Below are 24,582 nucleotides of genomic sequence, written 5' to 3'. Positions count from 1 at the left end.
CACAAATCTACTTTTTTGGTCAACAGCTAAAGTAATTCAAAAAATCACAACTATAGCTATTATTTGGTAAAATGTCCACTCAAATTAACCTACTGCAACCACAAACAATGACTCTTTTGCTCACTAGAATTCACACCATTGCAACCCTTGTAGCATCAACCGAAATAAATGAAGTGCGATCAGATCCTTGCTGTTTTTGTGACTTCTTCTGAATACTTGAGCCTGTGAGTCTTTGCACAGCAAGCATCTGCCCAGTGCCAGACACAGCCAGCGGGGCAGAAGGCAACATGTGGGATACTGACTAATGGGAGAGAAATAGAAGCCGCTGATTAGAATCCCCAGTGCCACGAGTCTGTTCTGCCATTTCTCCTGTGGCCCTCCCAGATTTCTCTACCAGCAAAGAGCTGTTGAGCACTTAGCAAATTCAAGGTGTCCCCTGTTCTAGACTGATGATAAAGAATAGCTGCTGATTGTGGCAACAAGAGACAAGTATGGTCTCGCATAAAGAAGAAGCTGAAAGTTAGTGTTAGTTGTATAAAAGGAGATATAAGAAATTCCACAGGCAAAGGGATGGTGTTATGTAAATGATTTAAAAGAAGGGAATAATGGGGTTGAAGCAAAGCATATCACTCCTAACTTTTTAGATTTGTTGACAAACAAATGGCAGGAACCAAGCTCTTGTTGATCATTTTGGTAACAACATCTTTAAACCAACCCTTTCATGCATTATTGTCAGTTTAAAAAATATCAGTGTGGAAACGAAGTTCCTGAGTTTACTTTGTGATGAGAATACACATAAAATCAAGATGTTTGCTGGCCTGGGTTAGCATCAGTGGAATCAGCAGTTGGTCTGCCACCTGTCCTCAGGGGAAGGAGAGATAAGGAACAATGGAGCAGCGTCTGGAGATGTGTAATGAAGGGACCGGGGTGGGGGGGGGAGAGAGAGCTGTCTGGAGCGGCTCCCCCTTTGAACCCAGAACTGTTTGAAGTGATGGACAGGCGATACCCCAGCAGGGGGATAAAAAGGGACAGGTTCGCTAAGGCAGGTCACACACAACACCCGAGGTAACGAGACCCTGGAAGCAGTGCACCTCTCACGAGTCGGTGGGAAGTACCGGACCTTAAACGCACAGGGTGGAAAGGTACGATCAGCGGGAACCCGGTGTGTGTCCACCCTCGCTTGGGTGCCAGGTTCACTGCAGAGGATCGACTGCATCTGGAGGAGGGGTCACAGTCAGTGACCTCAGGTGACATCACCAAGGACCTGCCCAAAAGCTGCTTGTGAGCAATTATCGCCGGTCTGTGAGCAGAAGCCGTTTCTGAATGATCAGTCGTTCCCGTTCTCTCTCTCTCTCTCCCCCCCACGTTGTCCATTGCCATGGCAACGATTACTGCGAACTGAACTACTAAATTGGACTGAACTTTGTGTCACTTTGAAATTGGTCATTTATCCCTAGACAACGATAGAGCTTGATTGATGCTGTTATCTTAATTCTGTGCACATGTGTGGTTATCATTGCTGAACTGTTGCATTTATTATCCTTTCAATTACTGTGTTGCTTGTTTCTTTAATAAAACTTTCTTAGTTCTAGTAATCCAGACTCCAACTGAGTGATCCATTTTTGCTGGTTTGGCAACCCAGTTACGGGGTACGTAACAACTTCAAGACTCCAACATGGTCTTCAGTGCAGAGATACCAAATCAGTGATGTATTTGCCCAAATCTATTCTATTTTCCACAAAAACAAGTGCAAGATCCCCCAAAGGTCATGATTTAAACAATGTTCTTTTAAACCAATTAAGTAATGCATGGCTTTTGAAGCACACTCAGTCCAATTGGTCAGAAAATCATTATAGCTTGGGAACTTTGACTTAAAGACCACATGAATATTGACTTTAAGAAGACCAAGACTACAAGATCTTGGAAGAAAAGGCCATATACATTGGCACAACAAAGCTTGATCGAAATGGTGATGGTAATGGATTATCATTGATCTCATGTGATGTTAAATACATCAAAAAGGATTTTAAAAATAAGGTTCATAAAAACACAGGTATCACAGGTATTACTCAATTATTCAGTGCAAGCATAATATTTATAATTGCTATATATTTTTAAAATAGTCTTTCAATTGCTAACACTGATCAGATGTGCTGTATAACAAAGGCATAGTTTTCAATCATAACAACAAAGGCAGCTGTGATTGTCTATAGTCCTATTATAGTTTTATTGTTTGGTGACAATAAAGTATGAAGTATAAGTATCTTCTAAATATTGAAGATAAATAGAAAACAGAGTGCCATACAGACACTATCATGGTGTGATGGCCAAGGACAATCACTTAAAAGATACAGTATATATCTGAAAACCAGCTTAAAATCTTATACAGCTTAAAACCAGTGACATTGCTGAAGGAAGCAATAGCTTTCAGAGACTATTAATGAAAGGAAAATGGTTGGTTATATGGGAGACAGGCGTCAGATTGATCTTGTAGTAGATTAAGAAGTTGCCACAAAATCATGGGTCGAAGGGCCTGCACTGTGCCGTTCCACGTTCATGTTCTAAACCTCAGGAAAAAGTACGTGGTCCCCCTGGAGAGACTGGGTATCACAGTGGGTAATTATGAACCCGACAACACTAACAAAAAAAATAGGTTCAGCTGAGCAGTACACATGTAAAATAGTTCTTCCATCTTCCTTCATACAGCATAACAACCTTACCATACAATCTTCTTATAAGCTCACTGATGAGGTTATAAGAAGATATGGTGGAGGTTAGTGGGAACCATCCAAAACAAAATCACCCGGGAAAGTCCTGGGAAATTAGCAGAATGAGTTCCTCTCTTGGTCTCAGCAATAAATCTCTGGGTTGTTACCCAGAATCATCTATCCTCACCAGGCTTGGCATGGGAGCTGGTCGGTAGGTAAAAGTGATCTCCAGCCATTCCATATGAATAAAATTCATATGTGTGTTCCTCTTTTATATCTGACTGAAATAATGCCTGAGTCATTACTGATGATTAAGTTTTTCATTTTCATTCCTGCTTTGCTTTATGTATATAATACCAGCACTTGTTCATTAAATAGATTAATTTACTGCTAGAATTAACAACATATTCTGTTTAGGTCAAAATGCAATACTGTTGAAGTCAATTGTTGGTAATATCCATGGATTTGCTTCCAATATATTACTGTTACAGTCTTCCAGTATATTACTGGAATATAAAGGGTTTAGTTGTAAAGTGCACAAAGATAATGGAAACTATTCAGTAAATTGGGCACTAACTAATTAGGTAACACAAAAATAACTCTGAAATATGCATTGTTCAACAAAGGGAGTTGTACTTTACTGTAGAAATTTTTATTTAATCATGAGTCCAGAAAATTAAAATCAACCAAAGATATAAGAGGGAAGGGATTTGAAAGAGACCTGAGAGGTAACTTCTTTACATAGATGAGTGGTGGAGTGGGTCAGTAGCTTTAAAAATTCTTTGGCATTAACATATCAGAGGATCTGTTCCGGGACCAGTAAGTATTATCACAAAGGCAGCATGATATTGCTTCAACTTTCTTGGAAGTTCATGTAGGTTCGGCATGCCCCAAAAACATTGACAAATATCCAGGTGAGGAAACACCTGTGAGTCTGCCAGGGTTATTAACTGTGTTCGGTATGCCCAGTGCAGCTGCCTCTACATTAGTGAGACCTGACAAAGATTGGGGGATCGCTTCACCACAAAAGGCAGGATTTCCCAGTGCCTACAATTTCAATTTGACTTACCATCCCAACATATTGGTCCATGGCCTCCTCTACTGCCATGATGAGTTAGGAGGGGCACCACCTCTTATGCTGTTTAGGCAGCCTCCAACCAGATGGCATGAACATCGATTTCTGTGATTTCCGGTAATTTCTTCCACCTCTCTTCTCATCCCATCCTCTCCCTCTGGTGCCCCTCTTCCTTCCCTTTCTTCCTTGCTCCACTGTACTTCCTATCAGATGCCTTCTTATTCAGCCCTTTTACTTCTCCCACCTATAAGACCATAAGATACAGGAGTAGAATTAGGCCATTTGGCCCATTGAGTCTGCTCCACCATTTCATCATGGCTGATCTATTTCCCTCTCAGCTCCAATCTCCTGCCTTCTCCTGTATCCCTTCATGCCCTGACCAATCAAGAATCTATCAAACTCTGCCATAAATATACATGAAGACTTGACCTCTACAGCTGCTTGTGAAAAAGAATTCCACAGATTCACCACTCTCTGGCTAAAGAAATCCCTCTTCATCTCCATTCTAAAAGGACACCTCTCTATTCTGAGGCCGTGTCCTCTGGTCTTAGACTCTCCCACCATAGGAAACATCGTCTCCACTCTATCAAGTCCTTTTACCATTCGATAGGTTTCAATGAGGTCTCTCCTCATTCTTCTGAATTCTAGTGAATACAGGCCCATCACAGCGTCTTACTTCCTCCCCCACCCCCCACCCACTCATCTGGTTTCACTTATCAGCTGCCAGCTTGTACTCATTCCTCCACACCCCCACCTTCTTATTGACTTCTTTCCCCTTCCTTTCCTGTCCTGATGAAGGGTCCGAAACATCAACTGTTTATTCCTCTCTATAGATGTTGCCTGGCCTGCTGAGTTACCTCAGCATTTTGTGTGTGTTGCTCAAGATTTTCAGCACCTACAGATGCAGAGTGGAGAGGATCTTAACTCGGTGCATCACGGCTTGATACAGAAACACCAATACCCAGGAATGGAAAATGCTACAGAAAATGGAGGATACAATGCAGTCCACCCCACCATTGGGTACATTTACATGGTGTCACACGGGGGTGCCACAGTAGCGTAGCAGTTAGCGTGACAATATTACAGTTCAGGGTGTCAAAGTTCGGAGTTCAATTCCGGTGCCATCTGTAAGGATGTACTGGTTAGTGGGCTAATTGATCATTGTAAATTGTCCTGTGATTAGGCCAGGGTTAAATAGGTGGGTTGCTGGGCACTGGGCCAGAAGAGCCTGTTCCATGCTGTATCTCTAAATAAAATAAAGCACATCCATTATAGAAACCCACCATCCAGGCCACTTCTCACTACAACCATCGGGCAGAAGGTACCATGACTTTCATAAATAAAATGTCAGAGGGGTTTCAAGTTTACATGAAACCGTAATGTCTTCTTTATTGTCCTCCAAAAGCAGAACATCGTGGTAAAAAAACTTCACATAATTACCTCATCACATCAGGACAGCCTCTTAAAGTGTACCCCAACTCAATGTCGGTGGTTGTGAATTATGCCTATGTTTCCACCCATTACATTACGCTGCACAGGCCCTTTCCAGAATTCATCAAAACTGGCACTGTGAGCCTGTCTGGAGCTCAGATGAGCCAGCTAGCTCGGGTCCTATGTTCCACAAGCGGAGGAACAGCACAGGCCTCTGGCTCATCTAGAGGTGTGTTGACAGGCTCATGGTCACGTCGTGACGGCAGGGGCCTGATAGCGGTATCCTCCCAACCTTGGTGGGGAGGCTTATGGAGATCTACCGAAATACATTCAGGTTTACCCTTCTTATCTATAATAAAAGTCCTTTCTCTCCATTCCAAAACATGGAATGGGCCAGCGTAAGGGGGCCTAAGGGGATGTTGGTGTCCATCATGGTGGACAAAAACAAATGAGGCAGAATGTACGTCAACGGGAACCCAAGAGAGCTGTACGCTGTGATGGGAGGTAGGAATAGGTGCAAGGGAATTTAATTTACTGAGGAGGGCAGAACACCGTTGAGAGGCTGACCAGGCGATTGTGGCATCAGGAATAAAATCACCTGGTACTTTGAAAAAATAGAGGGCTAATGGGTAACCTTAGATAACTTCTAAACTAAGTACATGTTCGGCACAGCATTGTGGGCCGAAGGACCCGTACTATGCTGTAGGTTTTCTGTGTTCGTATGTTTCTAATGGCAACCCATATACTAACTCAGCCACAGATGACTGCGGGTCCTCTTTTGGAGCTGTTCTGAGCCCCAGCAGGATCCATGGGAGATGATCATGCCAACACTCATCCATCAGGGAAGCCCTCAGAGCAGCTCAGAGGTCTGATATTAATTGGGGATTGCGGTCAGAGAAAATATCAGAAGGGGTACCAAACTGAGTAGCCCAGCTGAGCCATGTCTGTGGCTGTCATCGATGCTAGAGGGACAACCTTTGGCCTTCATGGTGGCACGGTCCACCATGGTAAGGAGATGCGTGAAATTGTGTGTGGGGGGGGGCAGGGCAGAGGACCAACCAGATCTAGATTGACATGGTCAAACCGTCGCTCAGAGATCTCAAAAAGGTGCCAACGGCAGCCGAACATAACAGTTAATTTTCACCCACGGGCACTCAGCAAAGGCTGCACTCCAATTACGCACGTCCATTCTCAGGCCATGCCACACAAACTTTAGTGCAACAGTTTCAATGAGGCCTTCCAGTCCAGATGTAAGAGGCCATCAATGGAGTTAGAAACAGTCCACCTCTAGATTCCGGGTGCTACGGTGCGAGGGCGATAGGTTGAGACATCGCATAGGAGAAAAATCCCAGCTTCTGCAAACTTCATGTCAGCCAACCACAGGCTTGTGGCTGCTGTTCAGTAAGCTTGGACCTGGGTCAGTACCTTGGTCAGTTGCCACACCTGCATAGTCAACCCCTATGTGTATGGCCTCTGTATCATACCAGTAGGCTCAGGAAAAGAGAGCTTTAGGTCCCGCACCACCAGGTTCAGGAACAGTTATTAGCCTACAACTATCAGGCTCTTGTACCAGTGTGGATAACTTCAGTCACAACTCTGAAATTACTCTATGACCTACAGATGCACTTACAAGAACTCTAATAAGTTTTTGCTCTTATTTTTATTTGCAGTTTGTCTTCTTTTGCACATTGGTTGTCAGTCTTTGCCTGCTTATTTATTGTTTTTGTAAAATTCTACTGTATTTTTTTCCTGTAAATAATTGTAAGAAAATGAATCTCAAGACAGTATATGGTATACGTACTTCGATGATAAATTTACTTTGAACTTTGAGAACCTGAAATGAGCTGCCAGAGGAAGTGGTCGAAGTGGATACAATTGCAACATTAAAGAGGTATTTGAATAGGTACGTGGAGGGGAGGGGCTTAGAAGGATATTGACCAAGTGCAGACATTGAGGATGAGTTGGAGAATGCTGGGGTTGCTATGGATCAGTTGAGCCAGAGGGCCTGTTTCCATGGTGTATTACTCCATAACCCTTTTTGTGTGACCATATTTTCTACTTTATTTTAATATTCTGACAGAATTAGTATAACATTAGTCATTATGTTATAATTAGTTATTAGTTAGAAAGGTCTTCCTCAGATTCTCTGCAATACTGTTAAGATGAGAACATTTTCCAATCTCACCGACTTTGATAACTGCCGATATCTCAGCTGCAATCAGCAAGCAGGATCTAAAGGACAGGCTCTAGGGTCACAGTAGTTCACTGTCTTTTATGTTTACTCACGTACATTGGTGCTACAATTGTTAATAAAATCTGAATTTTATTTAAGCAAAAGAATATCCAACAGATATTCACAATCATCAACATTAATTCTCCAATCCCTGAGATGTACCAACGCAGCAAAGATACAACCTTTGTACATCACTCCAGAGATTGAAAGCTTTGTTGTATTGAAAAAAAAATGAAGTTACCCCATTACAGAATTTGTCAAAATTCTTACTGCCCAACCTTAATTGCCTGTAGAACTGAGGTTCTCGGACCTATGATTAAAGGGTACAAGAGAGGGCAACATTTTGGTCTGGAGTTACATATAGGCAGTGGGCAAGGAAGTCAGATTTCCAATACTGATTTGGCATTAATGAAAACAATGAAACGTTACAAGAAGTAGAAGGGTGGGTTAGAAGTAGAGGGGTGGGTTAGTAAGTGAGCTGATGACACAAAGGTTGGTGTTGTGGATAGTCTGGAGGGTTGTCAGAGGTTATAGTGGGATGCAGAACTGGGCTGAGACGTGGCAGATGGACTTCAACCCAGGTAAGTGTGAAGTGGTTCGTTTTGGTAGGTCAAATTTGAAGACAGAATATAATATTAATGGTAAGAATCTTGGCAGTGTGGAGGATTTGAGAGATCTTGGGGTCCGTGTCCACAGGACACTCAAAGCTGCTGCACAGGTTGACAATGTTGTTAAGAAGGCACGTGGTGTGTTGGCATTCATCAATCATAGGATTGAGTTCAAGAGCCATGAGGTAATGTTACAGCTATATAAAACCTTGGCCAGATCCCACTTGGAGTACTGTGTTCAGTTCTGGTCACCTCACTACAGGAAGGATGTGGATACTAAGAAAAAGTGCAGAGGAGATTTACAAGGATGTTGCCTGCATTGGAAGGCATACCTAATGGAATAGATTGAGTGAATTTAGCCTTTTCTCCTTGGAGCAATGGAGGATGAGAGGTTACCTGACAAAGGTGTATAAGATGATGAGGGGCACTGATCTTTTTCCCAGGGCTGAAATAGCTAACGTGGAGGTGCATAGTTTTCAGGTGCTTGGAAATAATACCAAGGGGATGTCAGGGATAAGTTTTTCACACAGAGACTGGTGGATGTGTGGAATGCACCGCCGGCGACGGTGGTGGAAGCAGATACAACAGGGTCTTTTAATAGCCTCTTAGATAGGTACATGGAGCTTAGAAAAATAGAGGGCTATGTGCTGGGGCAATTCTAGGCAGTTTCTAGAGTAGGTTACATGGTCAGCACAACATTGTGGGCCAAAAGGCCTGTAAATGTGCTGTAGATTTCTATGTTCTATGTTAATACAACAGTTAAATATTTACATTTACAGGTATTAGATCAATATTTCAAATTTATTTAATTGCTTGAGTTTCAAGCTTCCTAGCAATCTTGGCAGACCTTGAACAATGATCCAGATCTTTGTCTGCTAATCCGATAATATCCACTATAATAATGGAATATATTAACATTCACAAATGCTATTGCTAATATTTGGATACTGAAGTCTGGAATTCTGAAGGAAGGAGAACACCTTTGTTCAGTTGCAAAGGGCAGGCTAAAATGAACTAGAATTCATAGAGTTGTGGTGAACACTTAACTCCCATTAAAGAAATGATTTTCATCAATCCCAAGATAAGAATTGATAAAGATACAATCTCCTTTTAGTAATTTGAAAAACATTATTTAATTTTTTTAAAATCGTTAACTTTTCGAGATGCTACTTACTTCAGGTCCAAAGCCTTTGATAGAACTGGGGAAGGGCTAGTATCAAGCAGGAGTAGAACTAGAAGGATGAACAAGACAAAAATTATCTCCGGTGGGGTTGGCTCAACTCCGAAAGCGAAGTTACAGGCTATTGAGTGAAGTGATAGTTTCCAAGAAAAAAGTATGATTAATACTGTAATTTATAGTTTCCTCTGCTGCCAACAAGTCTTCGCTGTGCTTCACCAGCATCATCCTAAACCGAAACCGTTCTCTGAATGGGTGATCACTTTGCTGTTTGCACAGGCTGACCCTGAGCTTCCTGTTGCCTGATACACTGTAAAACCATCTGAGTTAATGGGAACAGTTAGGGAGACAGATGTGATACTTTGTTCATAAAAGCAGAATGATGGCAGAAAGAGCGAGCACTCAAATAAATGTACGAGCTGCAAAATGCAGCGTAGCAGAACGTGCCCAGCAATTCACACCGCAATGATAATGAGAGAGAAACTGATGGATGACTTGGCCCATTCTGGTAAAGACAGAGAAAATGTATTATCTGAAGTTGTCAAATGTGATATACAGTCTAGAAGACTACAAAGTGTAGATAAAGAAATTAGCTTTATTTGTCACATGTACATCGAAACACCTCCAGTGAAATGTTTTGTGTCAACAACCAGCACAGTCTGTGAATATGCTGAGGGCAACCTGCAAGTGTCATTATGTTTCTAGCCAACATAGCATGCTCACAACTTACTGACCCTAACCTATACGTCTTTGGAATGTGGGAAGAAACTGGAACACCCAGAGGAAACCCATGCGGTCAACTCAAACGCAGCTCAAAGTAAATTTATTATCAAAGTAGTTACATGTCGCCATATACAACCCTAAGATTAGAGTTCTTGGGGGCATACACAATAAATCCAAGAAACGCAATAGAATCAATGAAAGACCACACCCAACAGGATAAGCAACCCGTGCAAAAGACGACAAATTGCAAATACAAAAAAAATATAATAAGTAAGCAATAAACATTGAAAAGTCCTTGAAAGTGAGTACATAGGTTGTGGGAGCAGTACAGTGATGGGGTGAGTTATCCCCTCTGGTTCAAGAGCCCAACGGTTGAGGGATGACAACTATTCCTGAACTTAGTGGTGTGAGTTCTGAGGCTCCTGTACATACTGCTATCATAACAAGGCTCAGTTGAAGGCTGAGGAGCAGCATTTCTTCCAGCTGATGGCAGCAGTGGGAAGAGAGCATGGCCTGGGTGGTGGGGATCCTTGGTGATGGATACTGCTTTCCTGTGATAGCACTCTGTGTAGTTGTGTTCAGTGGTGGGTGGGTTTACCTGTGATGGACTGGGTCGAAACCAATACATTTTGTTGGATTTTCCATTCAAGGGCACTGGTGTTTTCATACCAGACTGTGATGCAGCCAGTCAATACATTCTCCACCACACATCTATAGAAGTTTGTCAAAGTTTTAGATGTCATGCCAAATCTTCGCAAACTGCTAGGTAGAGGTGCTCCCGTGCTTTCTTCATTATTGCACTTAGGTGCTGCACCAAGGATAGGTCCTCTGAACCAAGGAATTTAAAGCTCAAGAGAAGAACGTACAAACTTATAAACAGTGGAGGGGATTGAACTGGAAGAAAGGCTGCTCCTCAGCCTTCAACTGAGCCTTGTTATAATAGCAGTGTATCAGGCAACAGGAAGCTCAGGGTCAGCCTGTGCAAACAGCAAAGTGATCACCCATTCAGAGAACGGTTCCGGTTTAAGATGACGCTGGCGAAGCACTGTGATGACTTGTTGGCAGCAAGGAAAACAATAAACTACAGTATTAATCATACTTTTTCTTGGAAACTATCACTACATTCAGTAGCCTGTTATTTTGCTTTCAGAGTTGAGCTTTTTGAACCTGGCACCTTTGAGCTGTGAACTGAAGTTTCCAAGGTGCAGGATGGTGTGGTGTGGCAGGTACAGGCTGAATCGAGGCGAAAAGGCCCGGGCCCGAAAGTGGGGAATGAGCCTATGTTTGGCCATTGCTCGATCGGCTTGGAGGCGATTCAATATGGCAGAACTGAGGCGAGCAGAGTGGATTTGAGGCAGAGCTGAGGTGGCAGGGCCCAGATCCGAAAGTGAGGAACAACCCAAGGTTCGACCGATTCAAGTGCCAGGCCAAATTACAAAGATCAGGTATGGGCTGAACCGACACAACGGGGTCCGGGGCCTGGGGCCCGAGGCCCAAGAGCGTAACAAAGGAATAGGGCATGGGTCCAAAAGTGAAAAATCACCTGACTATAGATGGAGTTAAGTGCCGGGCCTGATTGAAAAGGTTAGAGTGCTGGGGTCGAAGGAGGGGAACAGGCCAGCCGCTCGATGAGGTTTATTCGTCTCTGTGCTGAACTGAGGCTGTGTCCTGCCACTAACTGGCTCCTGGACCGGCTGCAGCGAAGACTGGCTTCGTAGCAATGGACTCACTTTTGTGAACTTCAATTCTGATGTTATTTGCTTACTGTTTGCACAATTTGTTTTATTTTCTGCAGATTTGGTGTTTGACGGTCTTCTTTTTAATGGGTTCTATTCGGTTTCTTTGTTTTGTGGCTGCCTGTAAGGAGACAAATCTCAAGGTTGTATAATGTATATATAAATGTACTTTGAACTTTAAAATAATCCTTCCAGATGAACCAGCAATCTCCTTGCACGTTTTCCAATCTAGTTTACTGCACTGGGTACTCAGGATGTAATCTCCTTCACAATGGAGAAGCCATTCACAGATTGAGTGACTTTTACAAGGCGGCTACATCCATTCTGCAAGGATGACCCTGAGCTTCTGATTGCCTGCCATTTTAAATCTCCTTCACACTTCCACGCTGAGCCGTCTGTGATGTTCTGCAGTATTATAACAAGGCCCAACATAAGCTTGAAGAACAGTAGTGCACCTTCCTGCTGAGCATGTTAGAGGTTTCCAGGTTTAATATTAAATTCAGCAACTTTAGGTAACTCCACTTTCTCTGTCTGCCACATCATCCAACTGTGATATTGGCTCAGGTTTTTGCTCCCTGTTCACATAGTGGTACTGTCAGATACGTCCTGCTGATCTACATTTACAACTCTTAAACTTAATTTGTGTTCTCACTTTCTAGCTGCCCTCACTTCATTGATTGTTTTATGAACATAGGATTCTGCTCTTTCCCCCCATCAACCTGTCAAACACATGACCTTGTTTAGACCTTTTCTGCAGTGGAACCCTGGCCTCGAGCATTTATTTTACTCATCTCCCTCTTCTACCCTTCCCTGCAGTTTGATGCTACGAACTTGTCTTTGCTCCTTTCTTGTTCTGAAGGAGTGATTTTGACCCGAAATGTTGACTCAGATTCTCTTTCCTACGGATGATACCAAAAATTTCTTCAGATACATAAAAGGAGGTGAGAGTGGATAACAGACCACTGGAAAATGATTCTGGAGAGATAGTAGTGGACAAGGAAATGGCAGATGAGCTAAATAAATACTTTGCATTAGCCTTCACTGTGGAAGACATTAGCAGTACGGTGGAAGATCCAGGTGTCAGGGTCATGAGGTGTGTGAAGTTACTATTACTAGAGAGAGGTTCTTGTAAAACTGAATGATCTGAAGGTAGGTAAGTCATCTGGATCAGGTACTGTAAACCCCAGGGTTCTGAAAGTGGTGGCTGAAGAGATTGTAGCAGCATTAGTAATGATATTTCAAGAATCACTAAGTTGTGGTATGGTTCCGGAAGACTGGAAAATTGCAAATTCCAAAAAACTGAGGTGAAAAGGGACTAGAGAGTCTTTGTGCAAGATTTCCTAAAGGCTAATTTGCAGGTTGGGTCTGTGATGAGGAAGACAAATGCGACATTAACATTTATTTCAAGAGGACTAGAATATAAAAGCTAAGAGGACTAGAATATAAAAGCAAGGACGTAATGTTGAGACTTTATAAAGCACTGCTGAGACCTCGCTTGGTGGAGTATTGAGAGCTGTTTTGGGCACCTTATCTTAGAAAGGATGTGCTGAACCTGGAGAAGGTTCAAAGGAGATCCATGAAAATGATTTCAGGATTGAATGGCTTATCATATGAAGAGCCTGTATTCATTAGAATTCAGAAAAATGAGGGTTGACCTTATTGAAATTCATCGAATGATGAAAGGCCTTGACAGAGTGGATGTGGAGAGGATGTTTCCTATGGTGGGAGTGTCTGAGACCAGAGGACACAGCCTCAGAAGAGATGGGCATCCTTTTAGAATGGACATGAGGAAAAAATTCTTTAGCCAGAGAGTGGTCGATCTGTGGAATTCTTTGCCACGGATAGATAGCTGTAGAGGCGAAATCTTTATTTATATTTAAGGCAGTAGTTGATAAATTCTTGATTGGTCAGGGCATGAAGGGATACAGGGAGAAGGCAGGTGTTTGGGGCTGAGAGGAATATTGGATCAGTCATGATGAAATGGCAGAGCAGACTTGATTGACCCAATGGCCTAATTCTGCTCCTACATCTTATGGCCTTATGTTGCCTGCCCCTTTCTTTTCCAGCATTTATTTTTACTGTTGACTTGTTTTTACATTTTTTTTCTATTGGGGTATACTGACAGAGTTTTCTTTAATGGAAAACTTATGATTAAAATAGTAAGGTTACAGCTGTGGGAAGAGAATGCCATGCACAGAATTCATTTGTAATTGGAAAGAGCTTGGCTTTGTGACCTGCACAGCTACTACTCCTGCTGATGTAATTAATACTCATGGTACAGAGTGTGTGTGTTAAGAAACAGAGAAGTTTCACAGAAGGTCAGAGTCGAGAGGAAATAAAAATATGCAATAAATTCAAGTGAAAAAATTGCTGTAGAAAAAATTCCTTCAATATTGAAAGGTCCTTTAAACAGGTCAGGTGTCAATTGCTGCCATGCACCTATCTTGCATCATTGTACTTGCCTTCTTTTTGAATCTAAAATGATATTGCCTGAGACTGTTCCACACCAAGCATGGCTACCAGTAAGAAAACAGACAATGACCAAAGGGGATAAACTCATTGTTGTGAGAATTAAACCAGTACTAGACTACCAGCTGCTGGTTGAATTCACCCTGTGACATTTGTTTCCATTGACGCCAATGGAAGCAAAGAAGTGAGCTCAACATGCAGCAAATGCTCACGCTGAGACTTTGCACAAAGACCAAAGGTAGAATCACCTCTGCTCAACCATTAGCCTGGTTGAGATCAAAGTTCACCAGGGATTAAGTGTGGGGAACAGCTTATATCCTATCACTGTTGCCTTATCTGCAGGAGTGACTACCTATAACTACATTAACATGTCCATGCAGTGGAAATGGACTGTTATCTACAAATGGAGGAGAAGATGGTGGCGCGATGCAGCTCGCAGCAGCCACTCCGGTGGTGATGTCTGTTATCTGTCAAGTAGGGTGCCGTGCACAATCCTGATTTGATCGAGACAGACGTGAAAGAACGGAGGAACATCTGGAGAAACTTCTGAAATGCCTGCTTCGCTGCTGCTGCTACTGTGTGGTCCGGAATCTCCGGAGAAGGCCCCGAGTCCTCAGCTTTGCTTGTTGCTCGGTGGCCGGGGCAAGGTCAAAGTGCTCGGCAGAGAGGCTGTATCGGAGGGGCTGGTCAGAGGCTCGAAGTTTTCGGACTGACTCAGAGTCGGCTGCAGTCGGGTGCTTCCAATGCATTGGCAGGTTGTCGGCACTTGGAGGTTCATGGTAGGGAGAGTTTCTCCCTTCTGCCGCCTGCGTTAGATGGTGGGTTGGTCGGGACTTTGAGCCTTTTTTTTTACCGTGCCCATGGTCTCCTCTTTATTAAATTATGGTATTGCTTTGCATTATTGTAACTATATGTTATAACTATGTGGTTTTGTCAGTTTTAGTCTTGGTTTGTCCTTTTTTTTGTGACATCATTCTGGAGGAATATTGTATCATTTTTTAACGTATGCATTTCTAAATGACAATAAACAAGGACTGAGTGTCCTCATAATCTAAAATGATAACAGTCCATTTCCACTGACCACGAATGAAAACTAAAAATGAAATGGTTATCATACAAGGAACGTTTGATGGCGCTGGGTCTGTACTCGCTGGAATTCAGAAGGATGGGGGGGGGGGGCGGAATCTCATTGAAACCTTTGCAATGTTGAAAGGCCAAGACAGAGTAGATGTGGAAAAGATGTTTCCATGCTGGGAGGATCTAGGACAAGAGGTCACAGCCTCAGGATAGAGGGGTGCCCTTTCAAAACAGAGATGCAGAGAAATTTGTTTAGCCAAAGGGTGGTGAATTTGTGGAAATTGTTGCTACATGCAGCTGTGGAGGCCAGGTTGTTGGGTGTACTTAAGGCAGAGATTGATAGGTTCTTGATTGGACATGGCATCAAAGGCTACAGGGAGAAGGCCAGGAACTGGGGTTGAGGAGGAGAAAAAAAGGATCAGCCATGGTTGAATGGCGGAGCAGACTCGATGGACCAGATGGCCTAATTCTGCTCCTATGTCTTATGGCCTAAATCCAAAAACTGCCTGTAAGTGTCCATAAGGCCATAAGAGCAGAATTAGGCCACTCTACCGTTCCATCGTGGTTGATTTTTTTTATTCCTCTCAACACTACTCTTCTGCCTTCTCCCCACAGCCCTTGACCCCCTGACTAATCAAGAACCTCTCAACCTGCACTTTAAATATACCCAATGACTTAGCCTCCATAGTGTCTGTGGCAATGAATTCCACAGACTAATCACCCTCTGGCTAAAGGAATTCCTCCTCAGCTCAGTTCTAAACAGATGTCCCTCTATTCTGAGGCTGTGCCTTCTGGTCCCAGACTCTCTCACTATAGGAAACCCCTCACCACATCCACTCGATATAGGCCTTTCAGTATTTGATAAGTTTCAATGAGATCCCCCTGCATTCTTCTAAATTCCAGCAAGTCCAAGCCTGGACCAAACAATTGCTCTTCATATGTTAACCGGTTCATTCCCAGAATCATGTCTCAGCAAGATATGACAGAACTAGATACTCTGTAAATATACAAACACTGGGAATGGAGTGAAGTGGAGAAAAGGTGGAGATGTGTTCATGATTAAATTTGACAATTTTTAAAATCTGATACTCACCTCCCCTACCCGTCACATGGCAACAATATCCTCAATGTAGTCAAAGGCTGACAAATTAGGGAAAATAAATCAAAAAGAATACTTTAGGTACTTCAGTCAAGTAAAGAAAGCAGCAGTAATTGGAAACTCTGGTGTGTGTCTGATGCTGTGAGCCCCACTCAGGCCAGGAGCAGAATTGTGTGGAGTACAAAGTGTCAAATCAATAGGGAATCTGCAATTATTGAGGTGGGAGGAGAAGATGGCGGCGCGACACAGCTTGCAGCGGCCACTCCGGTGAATGATATCTGTTATCTGTCAAGTAGGGGGCCGTGCACAATCCTGATTTGATGGAGACGGACGTGAGAGCACGGAGGAACATCTGTGAAACTTCTGAAATGCTGCTTCGCTGCCGCTGCTACTGTGTGATCCAGAATCATGGGAGGGGAAGGCCCCGAGTCCTGGGCTTTGCTTGTTGCTCGGCGGCCAGGGCGGAGTCAAAGCCCTCGGCAGAGATGGTGCTCGGTGCTGGAGGGCCAGTCGGAGGCTCGAAGTTTCCGGACAGACTCAGAGTCGGCTGCGGTTGGGTGCTTCCAATGCATCGGCAAGTTTGTGGCGCTTGGAGTTCATGGCAGGGAGAGTTTCTCCCTTCTACCGTCTGCGTGAGATGATGGGGCTGTCGGGACTTGCGACTTTTTTTTTTACCGTGCCTGTGGTCTGCTCTTTATCAAATTACGGTATTGCTTTGTACTGTTGTAACTATATGTTATAATTATGTGGTTTTGTCAGTTTTAGACTTAGTTTGTCTTGTGTTTCTGTGATATCACTCTGGAGGAACATTGTATCATTTTTTAATGCATCCATTTCTAAATGACAATAAACGAGGACTGAGTGTCCTCATAATCTAATCTAATCTAAAAGATTTTACCATAAAAGTAAGAGCTTTCAGCCACAAGGGTACTACTGTCAAAGAAAGGTTGCTAACAGATGTGCCTCATCAGTTCATCAAAAGATTGATTCATGAGACTGAATTGAATTGACTTTATTACTTACATCTTCAAATACATGAGTAAAAATCTTTACGATAGTTACATCTCTGTTCAAATGTGCAAGGTGCAATTAAAGTAATTTATTATAAATATTATGTACAACAGGATTGTCTATATAGAAGTATAGTAGCGTCCACATGAATTAATCAGTCTGATGGCCTGGTGGAAGAAGCTGTCCCGGAGTCTGTTGGTCTTGGCTTTTATGCTGCGGTACCATTTCCCAGATGGTAGCAGCTAGAATAGTCTGTGGTTGGTGTGACTTGGGTCTCCAATAATCCTTCGGGGCCTTTTTACACACCTGTCTTTGTAAATGTCCTGAATAGTGGAAAGTTCACATCTACAGATTAGCCCGGCTGTCCACACCTCCTTCTGCAGAGTCCTGCAATTGTGGGAAGTACAGCTCCCACACCAGGCAGTGATGCAGCCAGTCAGGATGCTCTCAATCATGCCCCTATAGAAAGTTCTTGGGATTTGCGGGGGGCCATACCAAACTTATTCAACCATCTGAGGTGAAAGAGGCCACTGTTGTGCCTTTTTCACCACACAGTCGGTATGTACAGACCACGTGAGATCCTCGATGATGTCTATGCTGAGGAACTTAAAGCTGTTCACTCTCTCAACTCTGTGGAGATTGTGGAGGCATTAGCGATGATCTTTCAAAAGTCGATAGATTCTGGCATGGTTCCGGAAGACTGGAAGATTGCAAATGTCACTCCGCTATTTAAGAAGGGGGCAAGGAAGCAAAAAGGAAATTATAGACTTGTTAGCTTGACGTCGGTGGTTGGGAAGTTGTTGGAGTCGATTGTCAAGGATGAGGTTACAGAGTACCTGGAGGCATATGACAAGTTAGGCAGAACTCAGCATGGATTCCTTAAAGGAAAGTCCTGCCTGACAAACCTATTACAATTTTTTGAGGAAATTACCAGTAGGCTAGACAAGGGAGATGCAGTGGATGTTGTATATTTGGATTTTCAGAAGGCGTTTGACAAGGTGCCACACATGAGGCTACTTAACAAGATAAGAGCCCATGAAATTACAGGAAAGTTACATACGTGGATAGAGCGTTGGCTGATTGGCAGGAAACAGAGAGTGGGAATAAAGGGATCCTATTCTGGTTGGCTGCCGGTCACCAGTGGTGTTCCACAGGGATCAGTGTTGGGGCCGCTTCTTTTTACATTGTACATCAACGATTTGGATTATGGAATAGATGGTTTTGTGGCTAAGTTTGCTGACGATACGAAGATAGGTGGAGGGGCCGGTAGTGCTGAGGAAACAGAGAGTCTGCAGAGAGACTTGGATAGATTGGAAGAATGGGCAGAGAAGTGGCAAATGAAGTACAATGTTGGAAAGTGTATGGTTATGCACTTTGACAGAAAAAATAAACGGGCAGACTATTATTTAAATGGGGAAAGAATTCAAAGTTCTGAGATGCAATGGGACTTGGGAGTCCTCGTACAGGATTCCCTTAAAGTTAACCTCCAGGTTGAGTCAGTAGTGAAGAAGGCGAATGCAATGTTGGCATTCATTTCTAGAGGAATAGAGTATAGGAGCAGGGATGTGATGTTGAGGCTCTATAAGGCGCTGGTGAGACCTTACTTGGAGTACTGTGGGCAGTTTTGGTCTCCTTATTTAATGTGCTGACGTTGGAAAGGGTACAGAGAAGATTCACGAGAATGATTCCGGGAATGAGAGGGTTAACATATGAGGAACGTTTGTCCACTCTTGGACTGTATTCCTTGGAGTTTAGAAGAATGAGGGGAGACCTCATAGAAACATTTCGAATGTTAAAAGGCAAGGACAAAGTGGATGTGGCAAAGTTGTTTCCCATGATGGGGGAGTCTACTACGAGAGAGCATGACTTCAGGATTGAAGGGCGCCCTTTCAGAACAGAAATGCGAAGAAATTTTTTTAGTCAGAGGGTGGTGAATCTGTGGAATTTGTTGCCACAGGCAGCAGTGGAGGCCAAGTCATTGGGCGTATTTAAGGCAGAGATTGATAGGTATCTGAGTAGCCAGGGCATCAAAGGTTATGGTGAGAAGGCGGGGCAGTGGGACTAAATAGGATAAAATGGATCAGCTCATGATAAAATGGCGGAGCAGACTCAATGGGCCGAATGGCCTACTTCTGCTCCTTTGTCTTATGGTCAACTCCAGATCCATTGATGTCAATAGGGGCCAGCCTGTCTCCATTCCTTCTGTAGTCCACAACCAACTCCTTTGTTTTTGCGACATTGAGGGACAGGTTGTTTTCTTGACACCACTGTGTCAGGGTGATGACTTCCTCTCTGAGGCTGGCTTATTATTATTTGAGATTAGGCCAATCAGTATAGTGTCATCAACAAATCTAATTAGCAGATTGGAGCTATGGGTGGCGACACAGTCATGGGTATACAGAGAGTACAGGGGGGCACCTGTGTTGAAGGTCAGATGGGCAGAGGTGAGGGAGCCCACTCTTAGCACCTGCCAGTAATCCGACAGGAAGTCCAGGATCCAGCTAGACAAGGCAGTTGGGAGTTTTATTGCAAGGCTTAGCTCATAGAATGGAGAGAGCAAAAGAGGTCATAGTATTATACTAAGGTTATTGTAATCCCTCAAATTTATGGTATTTCATCACTCTATAATAAGTTCTGGTCCTTTGTTATTTACTCAATTCCCCTATCAGAACATCTGTACTGCTAGCAGTAATTAATTTACTTGTAAACATCAATATCAATGGAAGATACCAGCCCCATACTCCGACAAATCTTTTTTTTACATTTTCATCAACGCCTGCTGCAATAATATTGAAACAAATACATACATGAAACCATCATGACAAAAATAGTTTTCGCTTTCCCTGGCAAAAACTAGTCTATCAAAATCTTCACTACAAGGAGTTTTAATTCTTAAGCATTGTGAATGTAACAAATGCTCTAAGCTTCGCCTCGAATTAAATAATTTTACTTCCAATGCAACAGACACTCCACAGTGGTGTTGTAATCAAATCTATCACCATCGATACCCTGAAGGACAAAATATATCATCCTCTCAGATATAGTAGCTGGTCAAACGTGACTTCTTGGGAACTCCTGAAAACTTTCATCCACTACAGGGCACAAAAATTAAGAGAGTGATGGAATATTCTTCACCTGCCTGAATAAGTACAGCTGGAGTTGCATTCAAGCCCAAAATCATGAAGGGCAAAACAGCCTCTTTCTTTACACCCATTCCCAAGTTAAAACCCTCACCCCCACCACTGGCACACCATGACAGAACCATGGACAGTTTACCAGATGCACTGTGGGAATTCACAAATACTGTACTTCATTGATAGGACAACCCAACTTCCAGACTCTGCACCAGCTAGACAGACAGAGACAGCTGTTATAATGGAAAACTGCGGCACCCAAGCTGCCTTATGATACACACACCATCTTGATCTTCAAAAGTAATGAATCGAATTGAGCTGGCGGTCCATTGAGGGTCTCCAGCCGGCAGGTGCAGCTCAACTTGCTCTATCTCTGTGCACACTCCACAAAAATAATAGCCCAAAAGGGAGTGGAGATCAGATGCCAAGACATCCGATCTCTCACTCTGCCACTGGATTTAGTAGGGCTGCTTCATGTACTCACGGAGGCTTCATTCACTTAAATGAAGTTCGTTGCCCTATTGGAAAAAATGAGTGGATGGAAGCAAATTATTTTAATTACTTTAACTTTTAAATTATCTATCAGTATCTCACATTGCTCTTAATTATGTAAGTATTGTTAATTAATTAAATTAATTGGAACTGCTTTAAAATGCCTCCAACAATGAATGAGATGGCAAAAGGCAACAGGGAATTCTGGGGTGAAGCCTCAACAGCACCCAGCACTCTCAAAATCCGCTCTGTACGAAGGATGTGGAGAATCAAGTGTTTTGGCCTTGAACTTCTGGAAAAGGCCATGGGATCGGTGGTAGATCCAGTTTGATACAGCTCATTGTTGTTCCTTTATCTGCTCATCAAATTCCCACAAGCTTCTAGGCTCCTGTGACTGAAGTGGTCACCTCTACATTCTCTGACATGGACAATAACTGTTGACCTTGCCAGTAAGCCCTCGTCTAATGAACAGATTTAAAACCATGTGGTCAGTATACTATTCCCTTGTGCTTGATGTCATTTCTCTGCTTATCCACCACAACCTTAAAGGGAGCACAGTGAGGCCATCAATCAGTAAGAACTACTGATTAAAAGTACCACATCTACAGCACTCCCATAACAATTTCTCAGGAAATTGGAGAGAAGTCTTAAAACCAATTCACCCCGAGCGAAGTAGGTCACCAGAGCCATTTTAGGTGACTCATCACAAGCCTTTGGCATATAATCACAAATATGCACCAACAGGTTCATGTATTAAAACACATGCATTATTTCTCTGCTCCTGCTTGGCAATGTTTGGAATAATATTATTTGCAACTCACCCCTAGCAGACACACATTTCATAGATATCATTAATTTGAACTATTTCTCAGCGCTGACGTTTGCACAGTTTCTACAATTAAGCTATGCACCCATTCCAGTTATAGTCTAAGTAAGAGTGTCAGTAACCTCTCAGAGGAGAATCATATCTCATCGGGTTCACAGCTTTGCACTGACAGCTCAGCTCTGCAGTGATTTTCTATTGGATAATAAATGGAAAACGCTGACATAATTTTTCACCTTGAATTTAATCTGCAACAACGTAAACATCTTGAAAAGAACAACTTATGCATTTCTGCATACACCTATTTAGATGCATTTATTTAATAATCAAATTTGAAAGTTAAGTACTACAGAGCTTGCTGCAGTAATAAAGAATCATACTGCTGAATGCCCTGCAGAATCAGAAAATGTATTCATCTGGTTAAATTCATTCCATCCATGCTTCAAGTTGCAATGTTAAATATGGTCATTCATGAGTAAATGAAAAATCACAATTTTTCGTTCGATGTTGAAGCTGAAACCTCAATGTGCACTTAAATTATGCTTCAAAATGACAGGAACAATCTGCAATTAGCTAGCCTCCACCAAAAATCAGAATTAACTCAACCTCAGGCTCCCCCACCTTCTCTGCTCCTCTTGCTTTCTCTCCTTCCAAATTTTGATGAAAGGACCTGGATCTGAAACTTTAACTATTTCTCTTTTCAACTTGACCTGCTGAATGTTTCCAGAATTTTGATTTGTCTTACTGCTGATTTCCAACATCTACAACTTTTTTTTAAAATTACTATCAGAAATAAACATTAATTGGGGAAAATTTAATAATAATAAAAGCCAGATAGTCTACATTATTTTTTTCCTGTGTGTAAAGAGATTAGATTAATAACTTTGACTAGACAGAAAGTAAAAGTTGCTGATTTTTAAAAATATGATCTGTTATAGAAAGCCCAAACTGTTTAATAAACAGGAACATTTTTCAGGAGAACCCAAACAATGAAGTTCAATATTTCTCTTTTACTTTAAATTTCTCAAATTTCACAAATGATTGTGGCAAAACTCAGTGTAAGAATAGTTCACATAACCTTATGCATGCCAGCGGTTTAGGTAGGGCAAGGTAAAATAAATAAATTTTGTCTTAATTGTTTTTTTGTTTCCTCACAAATTGTGTGAGAGTGAATTTTATTCCAAATCTCAAATCTTTGGGCTGTAATTTGTGAATTCTGTAAGGATGAATTTCCATAACCCAAATAGCCATAACATTGAAGACACAGGTAGAAGACGGTGATAAACACAAGTGGTTCTTCAGATATGGAAATCCAGAGTAATACACACAAGATGCTAGGGGATCTCAGCAGGTTAGGCAGTGTCCATAGAAATGTATAAATAGTCAACATTGCAGCCTGAAACTTCGACTGTTTATTTATTTCCATAGATGCTGCCAGACCTCCTGAGTTCCTCCAACATTTTGTGTATGTTGCTGTAGGATAATAATGCAGCACTCTAATTTGCAGAGGAATGGATACTAAGGCATCCCATTATAACATAGGTTGAGTACTCCTTCTCCGAAATTCCAAAAACCTCTGAAATCTGATTTTTTTTTGAGCACTGACATGATGTCACAAATGGAAAATCCTACAAGACTCTGGGAAGTTTCGCAGGCAATGCGCAGGTCTCTGCGCATCATAACCAGTTATGAGAAGTGACCTCACATGTGTTATGATCTGAAGTCAATGAAAAATAGAAAAACACTGCATAAAGTGAAAAATGAAGATTTCGATCGTGTAGTATCGTTGGAGTGAACATATACTACTTAATGGTTTGCTGATCATGAAACAAGGAAAGTTCAACCATGACAAACTGAAAACTGAAGGTAATTGCGAAAATTCAGCAGGCTAGTTGCAGAAATTTAAGAAAAGGCACAACATTAAATTTTTAAAGTGTCTGCTGATCATGAAAATCTAGTACCAGAACAAGTCTACAGTGCTGATTGCTTTTATACCTTACATAATGGCATTAAATTTTTAAAGTATTGCTGATGAAACTCTACCACCAGAACAAGTGCTGACTGTTTTATACCCTACATAAATCTTAAAAGATAAAATATAAATACACTGTACTGCAACCTTTTAATCAAATCATGACATTGTAGCTGGAGACTGAAAGCTTGCTTTTGTTTTGTTTAACAGCTGATTCAGGTATTCTTGCGATGCTGCACACATTACATTTATGGTATGTAATAAATTTTACTCTTAAGTACATATGTGTGATGAGCAAGCGCAAGGCAAATACTGCTTATGGTTAGCACAGAAATTTAGAGTCAGAGTCATGCCATCTTATTATATATTCCAAAATCTGAAATCCAAGACACTCATGGCCCCAATCATTTCGGTAAGAGGTACTCAACCTGTTCAGACAAAGGGATCAGAGGGGCCAACTATAAGGCAACACTGCCGAGGAATCTGTAGGAAAACTAGAAGTTTTTGAGTAGGTATATCCAAACTCCATAACTGCTTTATGATGAGGTTCAGTAGGATTCTGAAAACTGTAATAGGTCTTAGCTTAACGGAATAATTGATGAGGCTAAGATGTGGATTAGCATTTCACAGAGCTTCTGAGTTTTCTGCTAAACACTAATACAAACTATGTGAAGGCTGGATTTGCTGAATCGCATCCGCCAAAAAACAACTATTTCATATTTTGCACTGTAACTAAGAGTTAATATCTGCCAGAATGATCAATGGAAACAAATCCCTTTATATTTCACAATGATTAATGATGCTCCGCAAATAC

General features: G+C 42.2%; 1 protein-coding gene across 4 annotated transcripts in view; it reads right to left on the bottom strand.

Annotated features, from left to right (window-relative positions):
* Nucleotides 1–24,582, bottom strand: part of hhat (hedgehog acyltransferase) — a 251,016-nt gene that overhangs the window by 6,693 nt on the left and 219,741 nt on the right. The gene's annotated exons all lie outside the window — the stretch shown is intronic.

This window comes from Mobula birostris, chromosome 8 (assembly GCF_030028105.1).
Source record: "Mobula birostris isolate sMobBir1 chromosome 8, sMobBir1.hap1, whole genome shotgun sequence".
NCBI classification, from domain to species: Eukaryota; Metazoa; Chordata; class Chondrichthyes; order Myliobatiformes; family Myliobatidae; genus Mobula; species Mobula birostris.
The sequence above is the reverse complement of the archived record's forward strand: the minus strand, read 5'-3'. Positions and strand labels throughout refer to the sequence as shown.